The sequence below is a fragment of the Furipterus horrens genome, unplaced genomic scaffold, assembly GCF_987537825.1.
Source record: "Furipterus horrens unplaced genomic scaffold, mFurHor1.1.pri manual_scaffold_8, whole genome shotgun sequence".
NCBI classification, from domain to species: Eukaryota; Metazoa; Chordata; class Mammalia; order Chiroptera; family Furipteridae; genus Furipterus; species Furipterus horrens.
Window position 1 is genome coordinate 54,718,225 of NW_028327178.1, and position 24,545 is coordinate 54,742,769.

General features: G+C 41.3%; 1 protein-coding gene and 1 pseudogene across 2 annotated transcripts in view; both read right to left on the reverse strand.

The window, feature by feature from the left end:
• The window catches only part of SPIRE1 (spire type actin nucleation factor 1), a 326,738-nt gene that overhangs the window by 251,664 nt on the left and 50,529 nt on the right, over positions 1–24,545 (reverse strand). The window lies entirely within an intron of this gene.
• Positions 15,680–18,682, reverse strand: LOC150002940 (AP-2 complex subunit alpha-1-like; annotated as a pseudogene).

Consider the following 24,545-nt stretch of genomic DNA (forward strand, 5'->3'; position numbering starts at 1 on the left):
ACTCCTTGATTTCCCTGATGACGAAGCTCCTAAGGTCTTTCATTTGAGCCCTAGCCTCCGGCCTGTTATCCCAATCAGGGTCTATACTGGGAAACTTCTGTTAGGCCGGGACAGTTTCCTGACCGGGGGGATGTTCCCTTTCCCATATCCTCATAGCAGCCCGTCTGATCACTCCCTTCTCTTCCCCACTGAAGATATCTAGTATAGACATTAATTCTGTCCACATGTATATGCTGGGTCCAGGGAACTGATCTAATTATTCTGCCAGTCCAAGGGGGTCCTTTACCAAGCGCTTCATATTGCGTTTGAAGTTTCTAACTTCAGTGCTTGTTGAAGGAGCATTTGACATATCTAATATGTCCTGGACCCCTGGAGACTTCCCTAAAGGGAAACTGGCTGCTCTGAGGGAATGGGGAAGTTCTTTAGGTCTTGCTTACATTGTTTCAATTCCTTTCTTAATTTAGATAAGTTGCCACCAGCGCCGTAGGTGTCATGGGGACGGATACTGGTGGGGTATCTGCTAGGTGTTCCTGGCCTCTTCCGTCTGTACTGTCCGTCCACGGTGCCTCTGCCCAGTTGGCCGCCGGCTGGCCAGGGCTATAAGGCAGTGGGAGACAGGACAGAGGGTCCCAGGCCTTCTCTTTTTCTTTTTTACAGGGAAGAGACCTGCGGATCTGCTGGTAGGTGGTGATCAGCAGAGAGCATATTCCCTCTCTTCCTTAAAGGCTGATGCCTGGCCCTGGCTGTTGTGACCCAGTGGACCCAGCACCAGCCCACGAACCAAGTGTCACCGGTTCAACTCCCAGTCAGGGCACACGACCAGGCCACACGCCAGATCCCCAACTGGGGGCACGAGCGAGAGGCAACCACACAGCGATGCCCCTCTCTTCTTTCTCCAAAAACAAACAAACAAACAAACAATCCAAAAAAGCTGAACACACATATAAGACCAGAGCTTGACAAACCCAACATTCATCAGACCCAAATCGGGGCTAGGAGAAAGATTTCCCCTAAATGGGTTCCTTTGGCCAAAGGAAACAACAATAATTTACCATTGTCTGTTCTTCCTTACTTTTGGTCCCCACCCCTAGGCCTAAAATTTCCATTTCCCATCCTCAGCTGATTCCCGTGGCTGAATCCGGCTGTGTTCTCAACCTAACGGACCCAGCAGAGGGGCACTCCACACTCGCTTACTTGCACACAGACCGAGATGCTTCGTTCATCTCCGGCCGCTTCCCTCACAGGACAACGGACCCAGCGGAGGTGCACTCCGGCCGTTCCCTCACGGGAGAACGGACCCAGCGGAGGTGCACTCCGGCCATTTCCTCACAGGACAACGGACCCAGCGGAGGAGCACTCCGGCCGTTTCCCTCACGGGACAACGGACCCAGCGGAGGTGCACTCCGGCCGTCTCCCTCACGGGACAGCGGACCCAGCGGAGAGGCACTCCACACTCGTACCAGCCACACGCACAACTCGTACCAGCCACACGCACAACTCGTACCAGCCACATGCACAATCAGCTTCCCGAGGATGCCCAACCACCAAGGCAGTACTTAAGTCCAATTTTCCTACCTTGGCCCGTGCTCGAGGTTGCCTGGTTGCCGCGGTGTTTGCTTTTGTTTCCCCCTGCGTCGATCCACTGCTGTCCCAACAAGAAGTCTCGGGTCGTTTCCGGACACTGAGGCGGGTGGGCCCTGGGTCAAGCGGGCCACCCAAAAGCGGGTAGGACGCGTCTCCCCACCTTGGCTCAGAGCCCTTCCCACATACAGGCGGAGGATCCTGGACGAGCCCCCAAATTGTGAGAAACGCTCACAATAAAAACTGGGACACAGGACTTGAGCAGTAAAACGAGGCCTTTATTCACGAGTCTGCAGAGCCGGGCGCACCCTCATAGCCAGGCGCACCCTCATAGCCAGGAGAATGTGCGCCCCAAGTAGACAAAGGAACCTGGTTTTATAGTCTTAGCTTCCCCACCCTAACGCAACTAGTTTCCCCTCCCCTCTACTCCTTCCCCGTTTCTCCATGACTGGATACTCCGGAGGTACAATCTAACTCGTTCATCTAAATGCCCCTATTGTGATTTGTGAATATGCTAATGTTATCCACTCCCTTCTCAGAGATCCTTTAATCACATTTGCCCTTAAGACCCTTTAATTACATTTGCCTTTTGTTACCAATGACTTTGCTACTGGTTTGGGAGTCACTATGACCTTGTTTCTAACACTATGAAGAAGGAAATAATAAAATTTCAAGTTTAATAAACCAAAATTTATATAAATCACAGTGTTAAGAAAATAGGTTTTATTGCCTCTAAATTAAAGAGGGAATATTTGTGTCCAAAGTATAAACCAAATCATGGCCAGTGCCCACAGTCCTTTGTTTATGCCATACACAAAAAGATATCTTTTTTTCCTATCTCTTCTTTCTAGGCTTGACCATAAAATATGGGGGCAGCCACAGGAGAAAAGAAAAGGGGCTCACCTTGTACTAAAAAAAGAATTGAGACTTACATTCATAAGATCAACACAACCACCGATACAAAATGGAGAGGCTTCCTAGCATGTTTTTTTAATACAATTTCAATTATTTATAAAATGTAATGAAATAGTCATTACCCTATCCCCAACTATCTACTCACACACACATACCAGCTCCTCTCCCTTCCCCACCATCCAAGGGGAGTTTCACTTCTGCCAGTCCAGTTTCTAAGTTTTGGTGCTGTAGAAAGGAGACAATGAAAAGAAAGACACAGGATCAATGTGAAGGAAAGAAGAAAAGGAATGCGGAAAGAAAAAGGCTATCAGCAACCTGATTTTGGACTCTCATTTGGAGTGGAGAATCTAGGTATTAGCTAAAAAGGGAAAAAACAAAGGGCAGAGAGAAGAGAGGATGACAGGCTGCGCTCCAGGGAAAGTGGGGTAGGATCCACTATATGTTTTGAGAGACAGTTCTGATTGCTATACTATGCTTATTTGCTACTCTATGTAGGTAGTGGGCAAGGTGGAGCCTCAGAATTGACAAAATGTTAGAATTCAAAACCTATGGGAAGAAGAAAGTCAAACAAGGTCAGAGAGTGGCTTGATCAAACAAGTTCAGGTTATGTTCTCTCATTCAGTTACATAACATCTTCATGTGCTTCTTTTTGATAAGAATACTAATAAACCAACAATTCTTTTTATTCATTTTATAAAAGCAATATTCTAGACAACATGAAAATTCTTAAGGACAGCACTGTGTTCCCTACAATCAGCACAATGTCTGTAAATGCCAAGTACTCAACAAATGATCTGAATTTAGGGAAGTTTTTATACTTTTACCCATAATTCCTTTCTTTCACAACTCTTTTCATTTTCCTAGGATCTCTATTTTACCATGAGAATGCCCCCCAGGTAATAATTTTAAGCTACAAGCAAGGTGCATATTAATTAACCACAGATGTGAAGGCCACAATCTATAAAACTATCTCATGAATTTTCTACTGCTGAAGAAAAATAAGTCAGATAAAAAACCTCTTTGAACAAAAACATGGGAGTTCAGCAAGTGAAGTCAGTCATCAACTCCTAGTTCGAAGGCCAGATCTATTCCTTTTAACTTTATACTCTAGAAAGAACTCTTGCAATAAAGTTGATATTCTAAGTAGAAAATGATGGTAAGGGGAAACAAAAACAGCTTTAAATCCAGTTACAATGGACCAAACTAAGGTTTGTTTCAACACAAAAAAAATTTATATTTCAATTTAAAATATAAATTATATAAACAATCTCTCAAAAGTATCTGATTCGGCATTCAAATATTTAAATATTCTCTCACAAAACAGCTTTGAAATAAATTATTTAGTTTGGGTGATTACTCCACTCTCTAACTCTGAAAACTACAAAACATTCTTGAAAGAAATTAAAGAAGACCTGAACAAATGGGGAGAGATCCTGTGTTCATTAATTGGAAGGCTCAGCACTAAGATGACAATACTATCCAAAGTCATCTATCAGAATCTCAGCTAGCTTCTTTGCAGAACTGACAGGTTGGTTCTAAAATTCACATGGAGGCCCTGGCAGGATAGCTCAGGTGGTTAGAGAGTCAACCTCATATGCCAAGTTTGTGGGTACGATCTCCAGTCAGCACATTCAAGAATCAACCAATGAATGCAAAAATAAGTGGAACAACAAATGGATGTTTCTCTCTCTCTCTCAAATCAATCAATAAATGAAAAAAATAAAATAAAATAAAATCACACAGAGATGCAAGGGACCCAAGTAGAGCCTAAATAATCTTGAAAACAAAGAACAAAGTTGTAGTACTCACACTTCTAGATTCAAAAACTTATGAGAAAGCAATGGTATTCAAAGGCAGCATGGCATCTGCATGACAAAATAGAACTGAAACTCCAGAAGTAAACCCACACATCTGAGTAAACTGAGATTTAACAGGGGTGCCAAGACCATTCAATGTGGAAAAAAAGTCTCTACAAAATACAGTGCTGGAAAGTCTGCATATCTACATGCAAAAGAATAATGTTGGATTCTTATTTACTTCATATCATATATAAATATCAACTGAAAATGAATCAAAAACCTAAGTATAAGAGCTAAAACTATAAAACCCTTAGAAAAACTATATAGAGGTAAATGTTAATGCTCCTGAATTTGGTGGCAAAAAAACAGCAAAAGAAAAAAATAAAAACAATGGACACTATCAAAATTAAAAACTTGTGCTTAAAAGGATACCATCAAGAAAATAGAAAGAGGATCCAAGATGGTGGAGGAGTAAGTGGAAGCTACACTAACCTCATCCCAGGACCAATCTGGAATGACAACTAAATAGTAGAGTAACCATCTGGAATTACCAACTGCTAGAGAGAACCTTTTAACCAAGGACAGAAAGAAGAAACCACTCCACCACAACAACACTAGCAGGAAGTACAGAGGAGCTGCAAGAGCGCTGGCTGGGTTCCCGTGGGAAGCAGCTGAAGATACGGAGGGATATTTCAGCAGCGAGGGGGTTACCCTAAAAGTGTGTAGTCTAAATTCTAAGCTGGGCTCTCCAGCCTACAACACCAATCAGAAAGGAACCCAGATAACATTCAGCTGTGAAAAGCAGCATGGTTTCTGTCTGCCAGGGAAAAGACAGCTAGAGACTGAGAGAGCCTCTTAAAGGGCCAATGCATAAAATTTTGTTTGCAGTCACTTACCCTGGGCTCCAGCAACAGGAGGAAAGAGTGGACTAGAGATGCTTGAGGAAAATTAGGTGTTAGTGGCTCTGGGAAGAGAACTGAAGGAATACTCGCCAGGATCCCTATGCTGAGTCATTCCTCATACTGCAGGAGCTATCTTCCTCAGGCAGAGCACTCTCCTCTAAGTGGCATCAGCCTGAGGAAAAGCAACAGCCCTGCCTGCAAGAATTACTCTGCACCAACCTGTGGAGCTTAAGCCAGACTGCTGATTATACCTTGATTAGTTTAACATATTGATTTAATAACTGATTTCTTTAACAACAAAGACACAAAATACAAAAAGCAGCCTAAATATGAAGACAAAGAAACAGACACAAAATGAAAAGTGAGAATTCACGAAAAAAGAATTAAATGTAAAAGAGGAGAGCAATTTATCCGATAGTTTAAAATAATGATTAAAGGATACTCAACAGCATTAAAAAAAGACATAAGTCCCCCCAAAAAAGGACATAAGCCATAGAAAAAGGACCAGTCAGAAATAAAGAATACAATATCTGAAATAAATAATACACTGAAAGTAGGTTAGATGAAGAAGAGGATTGAATGAGTAATTTAGAAGACATGTAGAAAAAAACACCCAGGCTGAAAAGAAAAGAGAATATAAAAAAATGAGGACGGCTTAAGAAACTTTTGGACAACATTAAGCGTAACAACATCTGCATCATGGGAACACCAGAAGAAGAAGAGAGAAAGCAAGGAATGAAGAACCTATTGGAAGAAATAATGACCAAAAACGTCCCAATTTAGTGAAGGAAAAAGACATACAAGTCCAGGAAGCTCAGAGAGTCCCTAATAAGTTGGATCCAAAGAGGCTTACACTGAAACACACCATATTTAAAATGATAATGCTTAAAGACAAGGAGAGAATCCTAAAAGCGGCAAGAGAAAAGCAGGTAGTTCCCTACAAGGGAGCGCCAATTAGACTGTCATCTGATTACTTATCAGACACATTTCAAGCCAGAAGGCAATGGCATGAAATATTCAAGGTGATAAAAAGTCTACTATACCCAGCATGGCTATCAATTAAAATTGAAGTAGTAATAAAGAGCTTCCTAGACAAGTGAGCTAAAAGAGTTTGTTACCACAAAACCAGTACTGCAACAAATGTTAAAGGGCTTACTTTAAGAAGAAGAAGAAAAAGAGGAAAAAAACAAAAAAGAGGAAAACAGTCTAACAATAAAATGGCACTACATACATATCTCTCAATAACCACTCTAAATGTAAATGGCTTTAATGCTTGAACCAAAATTTACACAGTAGCTGAATAGATAAGAAAACAAAACCCATATACCTGTATATGTTGCCTCCAAGAGACCCATCTCAGATCAAAATATACATAAACACTAAAAGTAAAAGGATGTAAAAAGATATATCATGTAAATGGAAAAGAAAAAAAGCTGGGGTAGTAGTACTTTTATATCTGACAAAATAAACTTTAAAACCAAGGCTACAGTAAGAGACAAAGGATACTTCATAATGATAAAGAGAACAATACAACAAGAGGCTATAACCCTTGTAAACATTTATGCACCCAACATAGGAGCACCAAAATATGTAAAGCAAATCTTGATGGACATAAAGGGAGAGATGGACATATAGTCATAGTTGAAGATTTTGACACACCTTGGTTTCAATGGATAGAACTTCCAGACAGAAAATCAACAAGAAAACAGTAGCCATAAACGGCACACTAGATCAAATGGATCTAACGGATATCTTCAAGGCATTTCACTTTAAAGCAGTGGAATATGCATACTTTTCAAAGGTACATGGAATGTTTTTGGGATAGGCCACATTTTGGGACACAAAAGACTCAATAAATTTAAGAAGATTGAAAACATATAGAGCATCTTCTCTGACAATGCTATTAAAGTAGAAATCAGTTACAAGAAGAACACTGAAAAACACGCAAAGACATGGCAGCTAAATAATATGTTATTAAACAATGAATAGGTCAACGAGGTCAAAAGGAATCAAAAAAGATCCTTGAAACGAATGAAAACGAGGACACAACAATCCAAAATCTGTGGGACACAAGGAATGGAATACTAAGAAGGAAATTCATAGCAATACTGGTCTATCGAGGGAGGAAAAAAAAAAAGCTCAAAGGAACAATTTACTTTACATTTAAAGGAACTTCAAAAAACAACAGACCTGGCTGATGTGGCTCACTGGATTGAATGCTGGCCTGCAAACCAAAGGGTGTCCAGTTTGATTTCCAGTCGGGGCACATGTCTGGGTTGTGGGCCAGGTCCCCAGTTGGGGGCACGCAAGAAGCAACCACACATTGATGTTTCTCTCCCTCTCTTTCTACCTCCCTCCTCCTCTCTCTAAAAATAGATAAATAAAATCTAAAAACAAACAAACAAAAAGAACAACAAACAAAGCCCTGAATGAGTAGAAGGAAGGAAGTAATAAAGATTAGAGTAGAAATAAATGAAATAGAGTATAAAAAAAAAAAATCAATGAATCCAAGAGTTGGTTCTTTGAAAAGATAAACAAGAGTCACAAACCTTTAACCAGACTCATGAAGATACAAAGAGAAAGGACCCAAATAAATAACATCAGAAATGAAAGACAAATAACTGACACCAAAGAAATAAAAAGGATTTTAAGAATATGTTATGAACAACTATATGCCAATAACTGGAAAATATGGAGGAAATGGATGAATTCCTAGAAACATAAAATCTTCCAAAACTAAATCAGTAAGAATCAGAGAATCTGAACAGACAGAACGTACCTACTGAAATTGAAGCATAATAAAAAAATTTTAAAAAAACAACCTCCCAATACATAAAAGCCCTGGACTGGATGGCTTCACAGGTGAATTTTAACAACCATTTCGAGAAAAACTAACACCTCTCCTTCTCAAACTATATCAAAAAATTCAAGAGGAGTGAAGGCTCCTCAAGCTCATTTTACAAGGCCAGCATTATCCATATTCAAAATCAGATAGACATTACAAAGAAAGAAAATTATAGGCCAATATCCCTGATGAACATAGATGCTAAAATCCTCAACAAAAATATAGCAAACAGAATACAGCAATACATCAAAAAGATCATACACCATAATTAAGTGGGATTTATTCCAGGAATACAATAATAGTACAACATTCACAAATCAATAAACATTATTCACCACATAAACAAATAAAGAATAAAAACCACATGATATCAATAAATGCAGAAAAAGTAGTTGATAAAATCCAGCACCCATTTATAATTAAAAAACAAAACAAAACTCTCAGCGAAGTGGGAATAGAGGGAACATACCTAAACAGCATAAAGTCTATATATATATGACAAACACACTGCCAGCATCATACTCAATGGGTAAAAACTACAAGCATTCCCCATAAGATCGGGAACAAGACAGGGCTATCCACCTTCACCTCTTTTATTTATAGTATCAAAGTCCTAGCCACAGCAATTAGACAAGAAGAAATAAAAAACATCCAAATTGGAAAGTAGTAAAACTGTCATTATTTGCAGATAATATAATACTATACAGAGAAAACCCTGAAGATTCCCAAGAAACTACTAGAACTGATAAATGAATTCAGTAAAACAGCAGGATACAAAATTAACATACAGAAATCAATTGCATTTTTATATGCCAATAATGAACTAACAGAAAGGGAAATCTAAAAAACAATTCAATTTACAATTGCTGGAAAGAGAAAAAAATACCTAGGAATAAACCTAACCAAGGATGTAAAAGACCTGTCCTCGAAAGAATGTAACACTGAAGAAATGGAAGAAGATACATATAAGTGGAAGCACATACCATATTCATAGAGGGGAAGAATTAACATCATTAAAATGTCCATACTACCAAAAGCAATCTATAGATTCAACACGATTTCTATCAAGATTCCAATTATGTATTTCACAGAACTAGAACAAATATTTCAAAAATGTGTATGGAACCACAAGAGGCCCTGCATAGCAACAGCAATCCTAAGAACAAATGTGGAGGAGTAATACTACCTACTATCAAACTAGACTATTAAGGCCATAGAAATCAAAACAAAATGGTACTAGCATAAAAACAGACATAGAGACCAATGGAACAGAATACAGAGCCCAGAAATAAATCTGCGACTTTATAGTCAGTTAACATTTGACAGATGAAGCAAGCCCATACAATGGGCTAAAAATATTTTATTTAATAAATAATATTGGGAAAATTGGACAGTATATAACATGCAGATAAATGGAATCAGACCACTTTCTTACACCATGCAAAAGAATAAATTCAAAATGGAAAAAAAGACTTAATTATTAGATCCAAAGCCATAAAAATCCTAGAAAAAATTATAGGCGGCAAAATCTCAGACATTGCTCATAACAACTTCTTTATCAGATATATCTCCCCAGGCAAGGGAAACAAAAGAAAAAAAAACAAATAGGACTATATCAAACTAAAAAGTTTTGCACAGCAAAGGAAATAATCCCACAGAATAGGAGAACATATTTGTTGATACATCTGATAAGGGGTTAATACCCATAATTTATAAAGTACCTATAAAACTCAACACCAAAAAACAAATAATCATATTAAAAAATAGACAAAGGAACTGAATAGACACTTCTTCAAGAGGACATACAGATGGCCAATAGACTTATGAAAAGATGCTCAATGTCACTAATCATCAGAGAAATGCAAATTAAAACCACAACAAGATATCATCTCATACCTGTCAGAATGGCCATCATCAATAAACCAACAAACAACATGTGCTGGCAATGATGTGAAGAAAGATACACTGTTGGTGGGAATGCAGATTGGTGTAGCCACTGTGGAAAGTATAGATACCTCAAAATATTAAAAATGGATCTGCCTTTTGACCCAGTGGTCCCACTTCTGGGAATATACGCAAAGGAACCCAAAACACTAATTCAAAAGAACATAAGCACCCCTATGTTCATTGCACATTATTTACAATCACCAAGATATGGAAGCAGCCCAAGTATCCATCAACAGATGAGTGGATAAAACAACTATGGGACATTTACACAATGGAATACTACTCGGCCATAAAAAGAAGAAAATTTTACCTTTGTGAGAGTATGGATGGACCTGGAGAACATTGTGCTAAGTGAAAAGAGCCAGTCAGAGAAAGACAAATACCATATGATTTCTAACAAGGAAAATGGGAACAAACTCATAGGTAGAAAACAGGATGATAGCGAGTGGAAGAGGGGAGTTTAGAGGGTGAAAAGATTGAGCAAAACGGTAAAAGGACTCATGGACATAGACAACAGTGTTGTGAATGCTGGAGGGAGTGGGGTGAAAGGGCACAAAATCATAATGGAAAAGAAATACAATGAAGATTAAAACAAACAAACAAACACCAGGAGGCTGCCAAAATGAAGAGACAAAGAACTATGGCCCAAATGAAAGAACAGATAAAAACTCCAGAACAAAAGCTCAACAAAATTGATAAGAAATCTATCAGATGCATAATTCAAAACATTGGTTGTAAGGATGCTCAAGGAAGTTAGTGAGGACCTCAACAGCATAAAAGAGATCCAATCAGAAATGAAGGATACACTAATTGAAATAAAGAACAATTTACAGGGAAACAGCAGAATGGATGAAGCCAAGAATTAAATCAATGATTTGGAACATAAGGAAGCAAAAACAACCAATGAGAATATCAAGAAAAAAAAAATTTTTTTTAAATGGGGACAGTATAAGCAGCCTCTGGGACAACTTCAAGCATTCCAACATTCGCATCATACGGTGCCAGAAGAAGAAAAGGAAGAATAAGAAATTAGAAATCTATATGAAAAATAATGAAAGAAAACTTCCCTAACTTGGTGAAGGAAATAGACTGCAAGTCCAGGAAGCACAATGAGTCCCAAACAAAATGGATGAAAAGAGACCCACTCCAAGACACATCATAGTTAAATTGCCTAAGTTTAAAGATAAAGAGAGAATCTTAAAAACAGCAAGAGAAAAGCAGTTAGTTATCTAGAGGGGAGTTCCCATAAGATTGTCAACTGATTTCTCAAAAGAAACTTTGCAGGCAAGAAGGGACTAGCAAGAAATATTCAGTCATGAAAAGCAGGGACCTACAGACAAGATTGCTTTACACATCAAAGATATTACTTAGAATGAAAGGGCAGATAAAGATCTTCCCAGGCAAGAAAAAACTAAAGGAGAAGTATAAATAGGTAGTTGCAGAATAGCCAGGGGGATGTAAAGTACAGTATAGGAAATGGAGTAGCCAAAGACCCATGGACATGAACAATGGTGTGGGGATTGCCTGAGGGAGTGGGTGCTGCTGAGTAGAGAAGGGCAAGAGCGGGGTGGGGGGTGGGGGTTGGGGGTCGGGGTGGGGGGTGATGGACAACTGGGATAACTGTAATCAGCATAATCAATAATACATAAGAAAAAGTAAAGAAAAAGAAAACCCACATAATGGGAGAAAATACTTGCAAATCATATATCTGGTAAGGACCTTGTATCCAGAATATATAGAGTGGGGCAAAAGTAGGTTTACAGTTGTTTGTATGTAAAATAATACAATTAATAAATAATGATATAAGAATAAACTGATTCGCATACTCACAAGTATAAACCTACTTTAGCCCCAATCTGCATAAAGAACTATTACCACTCAGTAATAAAATGATAAATAACCCAATTAAAATATGGGCAAAGGATCCAAACAGATGTATTTGCAAAGATGTACAAGTGATCAAAAGCACATGAAAGTACATGCAACATCATGAGTCATAAGAAAAATGCAAGTCAAAACCAGGAGATACCATTTCACACTCACCAGGACTGCTAGAATCAAAAAGTCAGATCATTAACAGGTGTTACCAAGATGTGGAGAGATCAAAACCTTCATACACTACTGGTGAGAACGTTAAATATTGAATCTACTTTGGTAAACAGTTTGGCAGTTCCTCTAAAGTTAAAACATGGAGTTACCAGATGACCTGACAGTTCCACTTCTACATACATATCCAAGAGAAATGAAAACTTATGTCCACACAAAACCTTGTACAGTAATGTTTATAGGAGTATTCTTCATAATGGCCAAAAGGTGGAATAACTCAAATGTCTATAAAATTATGAATGGGTAAACAAAATATGATCCAACAATAAAAAAGTACTGATAAATGCTATAACATAAATAAACTTTGAACATTATGTTAAGTGAAAATCAGTCACAAGAGGCCTAGTGGGGTTATGTGATAACTAAAGAGTACCAGATTTCTTTTAGAGTGGACAAAAATGTTCTAAAAATGAATGTGGTTGCATGATTCTGTGAATATATTAAGAATCATCATTGCACACTTTAAATGACTGACTTGTATGGTTTGTGAATTACATCTCAATAAATCTCTCACAAAAAAATTAAGTAACACCATCATCAAAAGAAATTAGGTAATCACAACACCAAGTAAATTATATAATTTTATTGATAATTTTTAAGCATATTTTATGATATTTGCCAAATACAGTAAAATCTCTTCCAAATTAAGAGATGTCAAGAGAGACCATACTGAAAAGCAGAAGCTCTCTTAATCAGACTCTACCTAGCTGACTTGTCCATCTCACACCCCTTTCTATGGATTATACTGACTGAGCTCCATGACAATTACTAGCCATGAGTAAGTCACCAGTGCATTTAGGTAACATGGTAGGAAAGCTGTATGCTTACCACAGGTCAGTAGAGTTTGTTCCCAAACCCATTTATACCGCTTACGTGATTATAATAATTCAATTAAATGATGCATAAGCTGATGAAATATAAATGCATAAATACTACCCCCAAAAGAACATATAAGCAAACAGGAAATGAAGACTACATATCAAAAGAATGATTCTAGGAAGTAGAAGAACATTTCAGAAAGAAATGTTTCTTCCTTTAAAGAGATATTGGCCCTATTATAACAGAACCCCTGGGCTGCTCCGATTGAAACAGAACCCACGGGCTGTTAAGTTAGGGGCCCGATTGCCTGCCACCAGAATTATAACTGTGAATACCAGAGTTTGGTGAAAAGGAAAAGAATTGTTTACTTACACAAAGTCCTGCCTCCCCCTCCCAGACCTGGCCAGTCTTACGGAAGTCAGAAACACCATTTCCCTACTTCCTAGGCACAGTTCAGCTTTACCAGTAGCTGCCAATCACTCAGTTCTGATTGGGGAGGTCCTTTCTGTGCTGTGGTGCCCTCCAGCTCTCAATGCAGGGCCGCCTTGATTCTCAGCCTCCTTGCAAACTGCCTTCTTCCTGCAAACCGCATGGATCTCCTCTCCTTCTCCAAGCAGTCTGGCGAGAACCTCTTCTTAAAGCAGCCTGGAGACCCCTGCTCTAAGCCAGATGGAGGGAGGCCACAAGAGCCAGAGAGTGAGGGTGGGAGGGCCAGAGAGAGCCTGAGAGAGAGAGCCTCCTAGAGCCAGAGCCAGCCCAAAAATGTCCGCAGCTGCTTCTCTCTTCCTCCCTGCCTCCTCTCTCCCCCTGCGTCCTCTCACGCAGTGGGTGTTGCAAACAGTCCTGACCATTCACAGAACCCTACGTAGGCAGCTCTGTCTGCGTCTTCGGTACCAGCCCACAGTCCAAGATCCCTCCCATCTTCCTGAGTCTTGGAAGTAAAGCGGATCTTTGCAACAATGTATCCAGCCACTAGCTCCAGGCATGCAAGGGCATCCTGAAAGCTGCTTCCTGCTGCCTATCTCCCAGCCAAAACCTCTGGGGTTTGTTTTTGGACTCCCCTGTTTCTGTAACACTATTCCAATCTTTAACATGGCCTATAAGACCTGGCACCACCTTGTCTTCCCTGTTTCCTACAAAGCTCCCTCATACTCTCTATGCTTCAGACATCCTAGTGTGATGTCAGTTTCAAAAAACAATTGTTTTCTCAGAGTCCTAAGATGTCCTTCTTCCTGGAAAGTTCCACCCCATATATCTAAACCCTTTCTCTCAGCCAATTTGGTCTTTTATACAAAGATGCATACATCCCTAAGAGAAGCGCATAATACATGCTCAATGAATAAGTCAACTTTTTTGTTATCCTTACCTGAAGACACTTTTTCATTGCTTTTTAGAGAGAGATGAAGGGATGTGACAGAGAGGCACTGATTGGTTGCTTCCTGTAAGTGCCTGGACCAAGGCACCTGAACCAGGGTGAAAACCGCAAACTGCACGTGCCCTGACCAAGAATCAAACCTGCACCTTTTTTGGTGATGGGAAAATGCTCCAACCAACTGAGCCACATCAGCCAGAGCAGTAAGTCAACTTTTTTATGTACATATAAGAAAAGATGTCTAGAAGAATATTCTAAACAGCCATTATCATTAGATGTTACGGTATAAAGTAAGTTACTTTCTCCTCTATACCTTACTGTGATGTTTTAATTTTTACAACAAATATACATCATTTTCCAAATGAATAAAGGCACAGTTGACCCTTGAACAAATGGGTTTGAACTGTGGGGGTTCACCTATATAGTCAGATTTATTTTTCAATAGTCAGCCTTTCATACCTGTGGGTTTCACATCCAGATTCAACCAACTGCAGATCAAAAACAGTACTTTCACATTCCCAAATGCACATTCCCAACAGATGCAAAGGGGAGACTATAGAAACAAAAGTTATAAAAGGATTTTAGACTGTGTGGAGGGAATGGTGCCCCTAATTCCCTTTATTTTTCAAGAGCCAACTGCACTTTAGGAAAAAAATGAAAATCTAGCCCATCCCTACTCTGACCCCATGAGCATCGTATTATATGTGCTAAAAAACACTAATTTTTATTTTATTGAAAACATTTAAAATTTAAACTTTTCATTAAGGCAGATTGATATAGCCCCCTGACAAGGCAAATTATTGAGCAAATGTTCTAGTCTATTATCAAAGTACTTAGGTGTTTACGTTTCCTGAAATGCAAACTTTCTACTTCTTCAAGAATAAAATGTTACTTCCAAATCCATTGCCAGATTATACTGTCATTGATCTTCAAATATAGTAAGAAGTATACAACGGAACACTACTTATAAAAATTTTCTATCCTGTGGTCACACCATGTCCCCTCTATTTAAGACATCTATGACTCTAACACATGCTATTTTGATAATAATGATTATTCGCTCACAATAGTACACAGCCCCTGGATGGGGAAGGGGCAGGAGAGACCACAACAGGGTGGGATGGGAGTCAAGGAGGTTCCCTGGCCCCTCTCTCCTCTGTGCTTTGGGTGAAAAGGAAGGCAGGGGCCTCTCCCTTACACTCCAGAATGTAAACAGCAGCAAGTGTACAAAAATAAAAATACAAAAGACGGGAGGAAGATCCCAGACATCCCCCTACCCTGGGGTCTTCTGTGCCACCAGTGGAAGTCCCCTCACTGCCCTATCAACCAAAGCTCCCTCAGTCCTAGAGACTTCTTGGCACTGGCCACATTCCCCGAGGACAGAGTCCAGGGCTCAGAACTGCTGGGCCAGCAGCTTACACAGATGACAGGAGACAGCCTCCTTGCTGGTGTGCAGGGTCAACCAGTACATCTAAAGCTGGGAACTGGGCTACAGCTGGAGCAGACAGTCCACTTACAGGGCTGAAGTCTGATGACTCCAGCCCTCACGAAGTTCTCAGAGTTGAGGTCCACCTTGTCCAGGACAGCAGATCCAAACACCAGGAGCTTGGCCTTAGTGACTTCAGCATCCATGGAGTGGTTGGCTTTGGAAGATTTTCTGTGCCTCCTTTTTGGGGAGGCTCAGCTGCTTCCAATGCTGGAGGAAGTCCTTGGCTACCATCTGTTTGCTAAAGGAACTTGCTGATGGTCACAGGAGCTTCAGAGGGAGAGACTGGGGGGCTTCCTCATACCTGAAGCATACCATCAGGAGTAGAGGCAACAGGAAGTCCTGCAGACACTTGCTACTCAGCACCTACACACTTGGTCTGCACAGCAAACTGAGTCTGGAGGTCTCCAGTGTAGATGACAGTGCAAGTGAAGTTCCAGAACTGTACTGAGTTCTTGTTGCCATAAAAGAGACACATATGGCGCAAGGTTTTCTACAACTCAGACTTGACTCCAATCTGCAGCAGCTGGTTCTCAAACAGGACCCCACTGTTCTTGGCACATGAACTTATTCAGCAATTCATCAGCTTCTGGGATGAGCGGGCCAACTTCTCTAGGACCTGGACCAAGGAAGGCCTCCTCAAGGATAGACCCCAGGCTAGGATGGGAGGCCAGGCCACCAGAGGAGACATCCACCAGGAGGTTGCCTGCACCCAGGGGAGCCTGGGGTGCCTCTGGGGAAGAGGATGAAGACATGCAAATGGTGTGAAGGGTGGGATCCACATACGCACTGATGTAATTGCTGCTTGGGTCCCTCCAACTGTCATCCAGGCTGTTGCTGGCCTCCAGCCACTTTCTGCATTGCAGCTTGGCCAGGATGGACAACTCACACTCAGGAAAGGGTGGCATCTCCTCCAGCATCGTGACCAGGATATCTGTGCTAGCCACCCAGCTGAGAATGAGGTACTTGATCACACACTGCTGCAGCAATACATCATGTTGCACAACTGGGAGACAGCCCACAGCATGACCTGGATGGTGGCCTTGGTCTCTGGGAAGAGGTTTATGAACATGATGTAGGTGGACAGCATCAGGGCCCACATCACCACACTGTACAAGTAATATTTGAAGTGCAGCAGCAAGAACTGCACTGGAGGGCTGGAACGGGGGTTCCCAGCAATCAGGTTTCCAAACTCCCCAAGGATGTAGCCACTGAACCTTCACCATGTTCTCATGACAGACTGGGGCCTGGAGCACCTCAAAGATGGTCTTGGTAGTGTAGCCCTGAGCACCATTACAGCTGGTGACAATCTGCAGCATGCAGTACCACACCTCCTCTCTCACATAGTCGCCTGCAATGCAGATGAGGTCAAGGAGGGTGTTCGCATACCAGCTATAGTCTGCTGTGTTATTTCTCAGCTGGGTGGCCATCTTCAGGACAATCTCTTCACAAATGGTGTAGTTGGCTGTCGCCAGGTATCACAGCTTCCTGGGTACAACCTGCTTGGTGTTGCTCCAGCTGCACATGGATAGAGGAGGTCAATGACCTGCTGCAGCATCCTTACGTCCCGCTCCATCTTAAGAATGTTGATGACAACGTCAATGTGGGTCCTGACTCCCTCATGGAAGAACTCAGAACTGGCCAGCACGCACATGCTCTCCAGTGCCAGGTAGAACTGGTTGGTCTGTCAGTGCTATAGAAACTGACCCAGTTTACTATAGGCCCACACCAGAAGGCCAAACTCACTGTTGTAGTGGATGATGAGACTGATGGCCTCAAACAGAATGGCATTCTTGGAATTGGAGTGCTGGGCCTTCTTGGACTTGAATGGCTCACGGGGCTTGTTGAGCATGGTCTCCAGACACTCGACCAACCTCTCCTTCACGGCCACATCCTCTGGCAGAGGGTAGCACTGCGATGAGGTAGTAGATTTAGCCCTGGAGGTAGGTGGAGGCTGAGAAGGCAATCTCAGGTGCGACACATGCAGGGAGATGACAGTCTTGAAGTAATCAAGGCTTGTCTTGCAGAGACAGGTGATGAAGCCGACAGCAGCTGTGGCCACGCCCATGTGCTGGTCATTGAGCAGGTGCATGATGTAGGCTGGCCACTTGCTGATGCACACCAGGTCAGGTGAGGCCATATAGAGCCACAGCAGGCAGAGTGTTGGGCTCTAGTTCATGCTGTCCTGGTGTCCTCAGCCAGCAGGATGCAAGGGATATCAGAGGCAAAGGCCTCATCCACCACATAGCTGCCCACATTGGTGATGCAGTGCAGGGCCATATAAATGAAAGTGGGCTGCAGCTGGCCAGTTCATTCCTTTTTTTAAAAAGATTTTGTTTATTTATTAAATTTTAAGAGAGAGTAATGGAGGGAGAAAAAGAGGGAGAAAAATATCAATGTGAGAGAGAAACATCAATCAGTTCCTCTCATACACACCCCGACCGGGGACTGAACCCGCAACCCAGGCATATGCCCTGACCAGGAATCAAACTTGCAACCTTTAGATTTACAGATGACACCCATCCAACTGAGCCACACTAGTCAGTGCTGCCCATATCATTGTTGATGGTAGTGCTGGTGAGCCATATCAGCTCGGAGCTAGAGTTCACCAGCACAGGGATGAACAGGTAACCTATCTCCTTTTCTGTACTTGTTGCAGCTAAGAAGGTTCACAGCATTCTTGTAACCAAAGTCAATGTAATGGCCAAGAAGGAACATGAAGAACAGTTTACACACATATTTCTTCTTATTATAGACATCCAAGGCTTTGTCCCTTTTGAACTTGGAGCAAATGTTAGCCAGTTCCTTGCTGATTCTCTTAATCTCCATGCCCTTGCTCTTACAGTTCTGAATGTCAGAGATGAATACCGGGAGCCGCCGCATTCCACTGTCCTTGGACACAGCTGGCATGATGGCAGTAGTGTCAGCTCTAGGCCTGGCCAGGCGGGACATAGCACAGCAGGGGCTGGCAGGTGGGGACTGGTAGGACTTGAACCTTCTGAGAATTTTAGGATCAGACTACTTCACAAATTACTATAGTACAAAACCCTATATTCACCTAACCACTGGGGTTAAAAGTTCATAAACTATATTCACTCCTTTGCCTAGTTTACATCTAGCAGAAACACAATCCCTGGCTACATAATGCCAGGAATGGAAATAGTCACAGGTAAGAGGCATAGCAGAATAGGGAGACATTCAGGCATTTCAGCCCCAAATGGGGCTCTAAGTTAATTATCAGCATTACACAGATAACTTACATTGTATAAAAATAAAGGCTAAATAAGAGAAATCTGGAGAAAAGCAGACTACTGGGCAAGATGGAGGCTTAGACAGACACGCTTTACAACTAGAAAGGAATACAACTACCTCAAAACAAAAGATAACCAGAAATTCCAGAAAATAAAACTACATGGAAGCCCAATGTATGAAGTTATAAATCATAGATGCTCGCCTGGACGGGTTGGAGGGGCGAAATCGGAACCGGAATGGAAAGGTCGGGCGGTGCTGTTTGTGGTAGCAGCGGGAGACCGGCAGGGGGAGTAATCCCAGCTGCGGTTGAGCCCCAGCAGCTCACGACCCCAACGCAGGGAAAGGCAGCCCCTCCACTGCATCGGACGGTGAGGCCCAGAGGGCGGGAGGACGGATCCCGGTCTCCCAGCGGAGAATAACGGCAGGAACCCATCTTGAACCCCCGACCCCACACAAAGTACCACAGCGTGGCGAAAAAGGTCGAGATCACCGCCGGTCACCTGGTAGTGACGAGTACATGGGGCCCCACCCGCACAGCCTCCCTAGGAAGCAAAGCAAAACACAAATCTGTCAAAATGAAGGAGAAAAATTAAAATACCAGTGATGCAGCTCACCAGGCAGCAGATGAAGAACCTGACAGACAGATGAACAAATAAGAAACCTTTCAGAAGCTCAGTTCAGATCTATTGTTATAAGGTGGCTTACAGAATTAACAAAAGATTTGGAACAGGACAGGGAAGGACAGAAAGCCACTCATACTGAAACAAACGAAAACACATACGAGACAAGTGGTGAGGAAATAAAATCCAGAGATCAAATCAACAAACCAAAACATAGAGAAGGAATAAACAGTCAACCAGTGCAGAAAGAGGAAACAAAAAGTAAGGAAAGTGAGGGGAAGATCCAAAACCTCTGGGACAGCTATAAGAGATCGAACATTCGAATTACAGGATTGCCAGAGGGCGAAGAAGAAGAACTAGAAATTGAAAAATTATGTGAAAAAATAATGAAGCAGAACTTCCCAAACTTGGGGAAGGAAATAGACTTACAGGTCCAGGAAGCACAGAGAGTTCCAGAAAAACTGGACCCAGGGAGAAACACTCCAAGACACGTTAAAATCAAAATGTCAAAAATTAAGGATAAAGAGAGAACCGTAAAAGCAGCAAGAGAGAAGAGAATTACATACAAAAGGGTCCCAATCAGACTATCAGCTGATTTCTCAAGGGAGACCCTGTAGGCAAGAAGGGACTGGCAAGAAATATTCAAAGTAATGAAAAGCAAAAACCTACAGCCACAAATACTCTATCCAGCGAAGCTGTCATTCAGAATAGAAGGGCAGAGAAAGTGCTTCCAAGACAAAATAAAACTGAAGGAGTTCATTAGATCCAAACCACTATTATATAAGATGTTAAAGGGACTGGTTTACAAGAAAGAGGATCAAAACTATGAACATTAAAATGAAAACTGCATCACAAGAACCAACAACAGAAGCTAGGGAATCAAAACAAAGACAAAATAAGTAGGCAACGAGAGTGGAAAAAGAACTATAGGTATGGGGAACATACTGGGGGGAGGTCAGCAGTGAGGGGGAAGTGGCAGAGGGAGGGAGATGTATAGGAATCAGGAAGCATAGTAAGAGGGAATGGAACAGACGGGAAGATGTTGAGAAGAACTATATGCACAATCAATGGACATGGACTAAAAGCGGGGGGACAACTGGAGGGAGGGGGCCACCAGGTGGAAGGGAGCAGAAGGAAGGGAAATTGGAACAACTGTAACAGCATAATCAATAAAACATAATTTTTTTAAAAAGAGAAATCTGAATGAACTGACTACAGTCATTTGGACAAATTAACCTCTCTAACTTTAGCTCTCATTTCCAAAACATGAATAATAACAGCATCCACTTCATAAGCTCTAAAGTATATTTTAAAAATGAATGTGGGGCTGGATATATCTAATACACAGAAACAAACACAGGGAGGCAGGCAAAATGAAGAGAAAAAGAAAGACGTCTCGAATGCAAAAACAGAACAAAACTCCAGAAAAAGAACTAAACAAAATGGAGGCAAGAAATCTACCAGATGTAGCCATGGCTGGTATGGTTTAGTGCAGTGAACATCAGCCTGAGAACCAAAGGGTTGTGGTACGATTCCCAATCAGGGCACATGCCTGGGTTGCAGGCCCAGTCCCCTGTTGGGGTTCTGCAAGAGGCAGCCAATCAATGTTTCTCTCACACATTAATGTTTCTCTCCTTCTCTCCCTACCTTCCCCTCTAAAAATAAAAATAAATAAAAATTTAAAAATTTAAAAAAGAAAAAAAAGAAATTTACCAGATGCATTGTTCAAAACACTGGTTATAAATATGCTCAATGATCTCAGTGAGAACTTCAACAAAAAACTAGGAAACATAAATACCAAGATAGAAAAAATAAACAAGAACAATTTAGAAATGAAAAATATAGTAACTGAAATGAAGAATACATTACAGGAATTCAAGCAGAAGATCAAGAAAGCAATTTGGAAAATAAGAAAGTAGAAAACACCTAAAAAGAAAAAAAGAATCCAAGAAAACAATGATACTTTAAGGATCCTCTGAGACAGCTTCAAGCATATCAACCTTCACATCATAGAGATGCTAGAAGTAGAAAAGAGATAGCAAGGAAATGAAAACCTATAGGTAAAAATAATGATGGAAAACTACCCTAACCTGGTGAGGGAATAGACATAGAAGTCCAGGAGGTGCAGAAACTACCAAACAAGATGTATCCAAAGAGGCCCACACCAAGACACATCATAATCAAAATACCAAAGGTTAAAGACAAAGAGAAAATATTTTTTAAATTGTTAATTATTAATTTTAGAAATGGGGGAAGGGAGAGAGGGAGAGAGAGAAGTCAAAAGGGAGGGTAGGAAGGAGGGAGGAAAAGAAAGGGAAATATCAATTTGCTGCTTGACTCATTTTTGCATTCTTTGGTTGATTCTTTATGTGCCCTGACTGGGATTGAACCCACAACCTTGGCATATCAGGATGATACTCTAACCAATGGAGCTACCTGGCCAGGCCAAAGAGAGAATCTTAAAAGCAGCAAGAAACTTCTGGCCAAGATGGAGGCCTAGAGAGACACCCTGCATCTCCCTCCACAAATAAGAAGGAATACAACTACCTCAAAACTAAAGAAAACCAGAAGCTGCATGGATTTCAACAACAAAGATACAAAGAAGGAATACTCATGCAGACGGGTAAGAGGGGTGGACCCAGGGCAGAGTGGACGCGGTGTGATGGCAGCAACAGCAGCAGGCCAGCATAAATCTCAGTCACACATTTTAAACAGTAGGGAGAGACGCCTGGGGAGTGCTCCCAGTACCAGACCAGACTACAGAGCTCATGAATCCAGCAACAAGGAAAATAAAACCTCATTGCTATGACTGTGAAAACCAGTGGGGGCTGGAGCGAAGGAAGAAAGTACCGGACTCGCAGTAGAGTCCTCTTGCTTAAAGGGCCCCCACAATCCTAGAACGTCCGCAGACCCACCCACTCTGGGAACGACGGCCAGGACAACAGCTAGAGGTGTGCCAGTCTCATACAGAAATGGGAGAAGTGCCTGGAAAAGGGGCAAGTGCTGAGCAAGCGGCATTATTCCCTCCCAGACCCCTCCCCCACATACAGTGCCACAACATGGTGAAACAGGTTGCCAATACTGATAAATACCCAAGGCTCCGCCCCTTACAACATAACAGGTGCAACAGCTCTACCTAAGACACAAAAGCAAACAAAAATAGGAGCCTGTCAAGATAAGGAAACAGAGAAGTATGGCCCAAAAGAGGGAATGGATCAAGGTTCCAGTGGGAGAACTAAAAGACGAAGAGACAGCAAACCTAACAGACATAGAGTTCAAAACACTGGTGTTAAAGATGCTCCCAGGCTTGACAGATATCTTTAAGTATGGCAAATGCATAAGGGAATAAGTGAAGGTATGCTAAATGAAACAAAGGAAAATCCACATAAAACCAATGGTGAAGAGAAGAAAACCGAGGTTCAAATCAATGATTTGGAACATAAGGAAGAAAAAAACGGTCAACCAGTACAGAATGAGGTAACAAGAAATCAAAAAACTGAGGAGAGGCTTAGGAACCTCTGGGACAACTACAAACATGCCAATATCAGAATCACAGGGGTGCCAAAAGGAAAAGAGGAAAAGCAAGACGTTGAAAGCTTGTGTGGAAAAATAATGAAGAAAAACTTCCCAAATTTGGAGAAGGAAACAGACATACAAGTCCAGGAAGCACAGAGAGTCTCAAACAAGCTAGACCCAAAGAGGATCACACCAAGACACATCATAATTTAAATGCCAAAAGTTCAAGATAAAGAGAGAATCTTAAAAGCAGCAAGAGAAAAGCAGGAGTTACCTACAAAGGGGTGCCTATAAGACTGTCAACTAGTTTCTCAAAAGACACTTTGCAGGCAAGAAGGGACTGGCAAGAAGTATTCAATGTGATGAAAAGCAAGGACCTACAAACAAGATTACTCTATCCAGCAAAGCTATCATTTAGAATGGAAGGGCAGATAAAGTGCTTCCCAGACAAGGAAAAGCTAAAGGAGCTCATCTACACCAAGCCATTATTATGTGAAATGTTAAAGGGACTTATTTAAGAAAAAGAAGATCAAAACTATGAACATTAAAATGACAGCAAACTCACAACTACCAACAACTGAATCTAAAAAATAAAAACAAAATCCAACTAAGCAAACCAGAATAGGAACAGAATCATAGGTATGAGGATCATTTGAAGGGTTATCGGCTGGGAGGGGGAAGGGGGAGAAATGGGGAAATGATGCAGGGATTAAGAAGCATAATTGGTTGGTATAAAATAGACAGGGCGAAGAATAATATAGGAAAGAGTGAAGCCAAAGAACTTATATACACAACCCTTGGACATGAACTAATGGGGGTGGGATTGCTGGACGGGAGAGGGGTATTGGGCAGAGAGGAGCAAAGGCAAAAAGATATTGGGACTACTATAAAAACATAATCAATAAAATATACTAAAAAAAAAAAAGCAGGAAGAGAAAAGCAGTTAGTTACCTACAGGGGTGCACCCATAAGAGTGTAAGCTGATTTCTCAACAGAAACATTGCATGCCAGAACAGACTGGCACAATATATTCAAAGTGATGAAAAGCAAGGATCTGCTACCAAGATTACTCTACCCAGCAAAGCTATCATTTAGAATCAGAAGGCAGATAAAGAGCCTCCCAAACAAGAAAAAGTTAAAGGAGTTTATCACTGCCATACCAGTATTAAAAGAAATGTTAAATGATGAAGAAGGAGGAGGAGGAGAAGGAGGAGGAAGAAGAAAGAAGAAGGAGGATGAAGAGAAGAACAAAAATATAAATAAAACGGCAATAATTACATCATTCATATGTTCATTGCAGCATTACTTATAATAGTTTAGAAATGGAAGCAACCTAAGTGTCCATCAATAGATGAATGGATAAAGAAGTGGTGGAAATACACAAT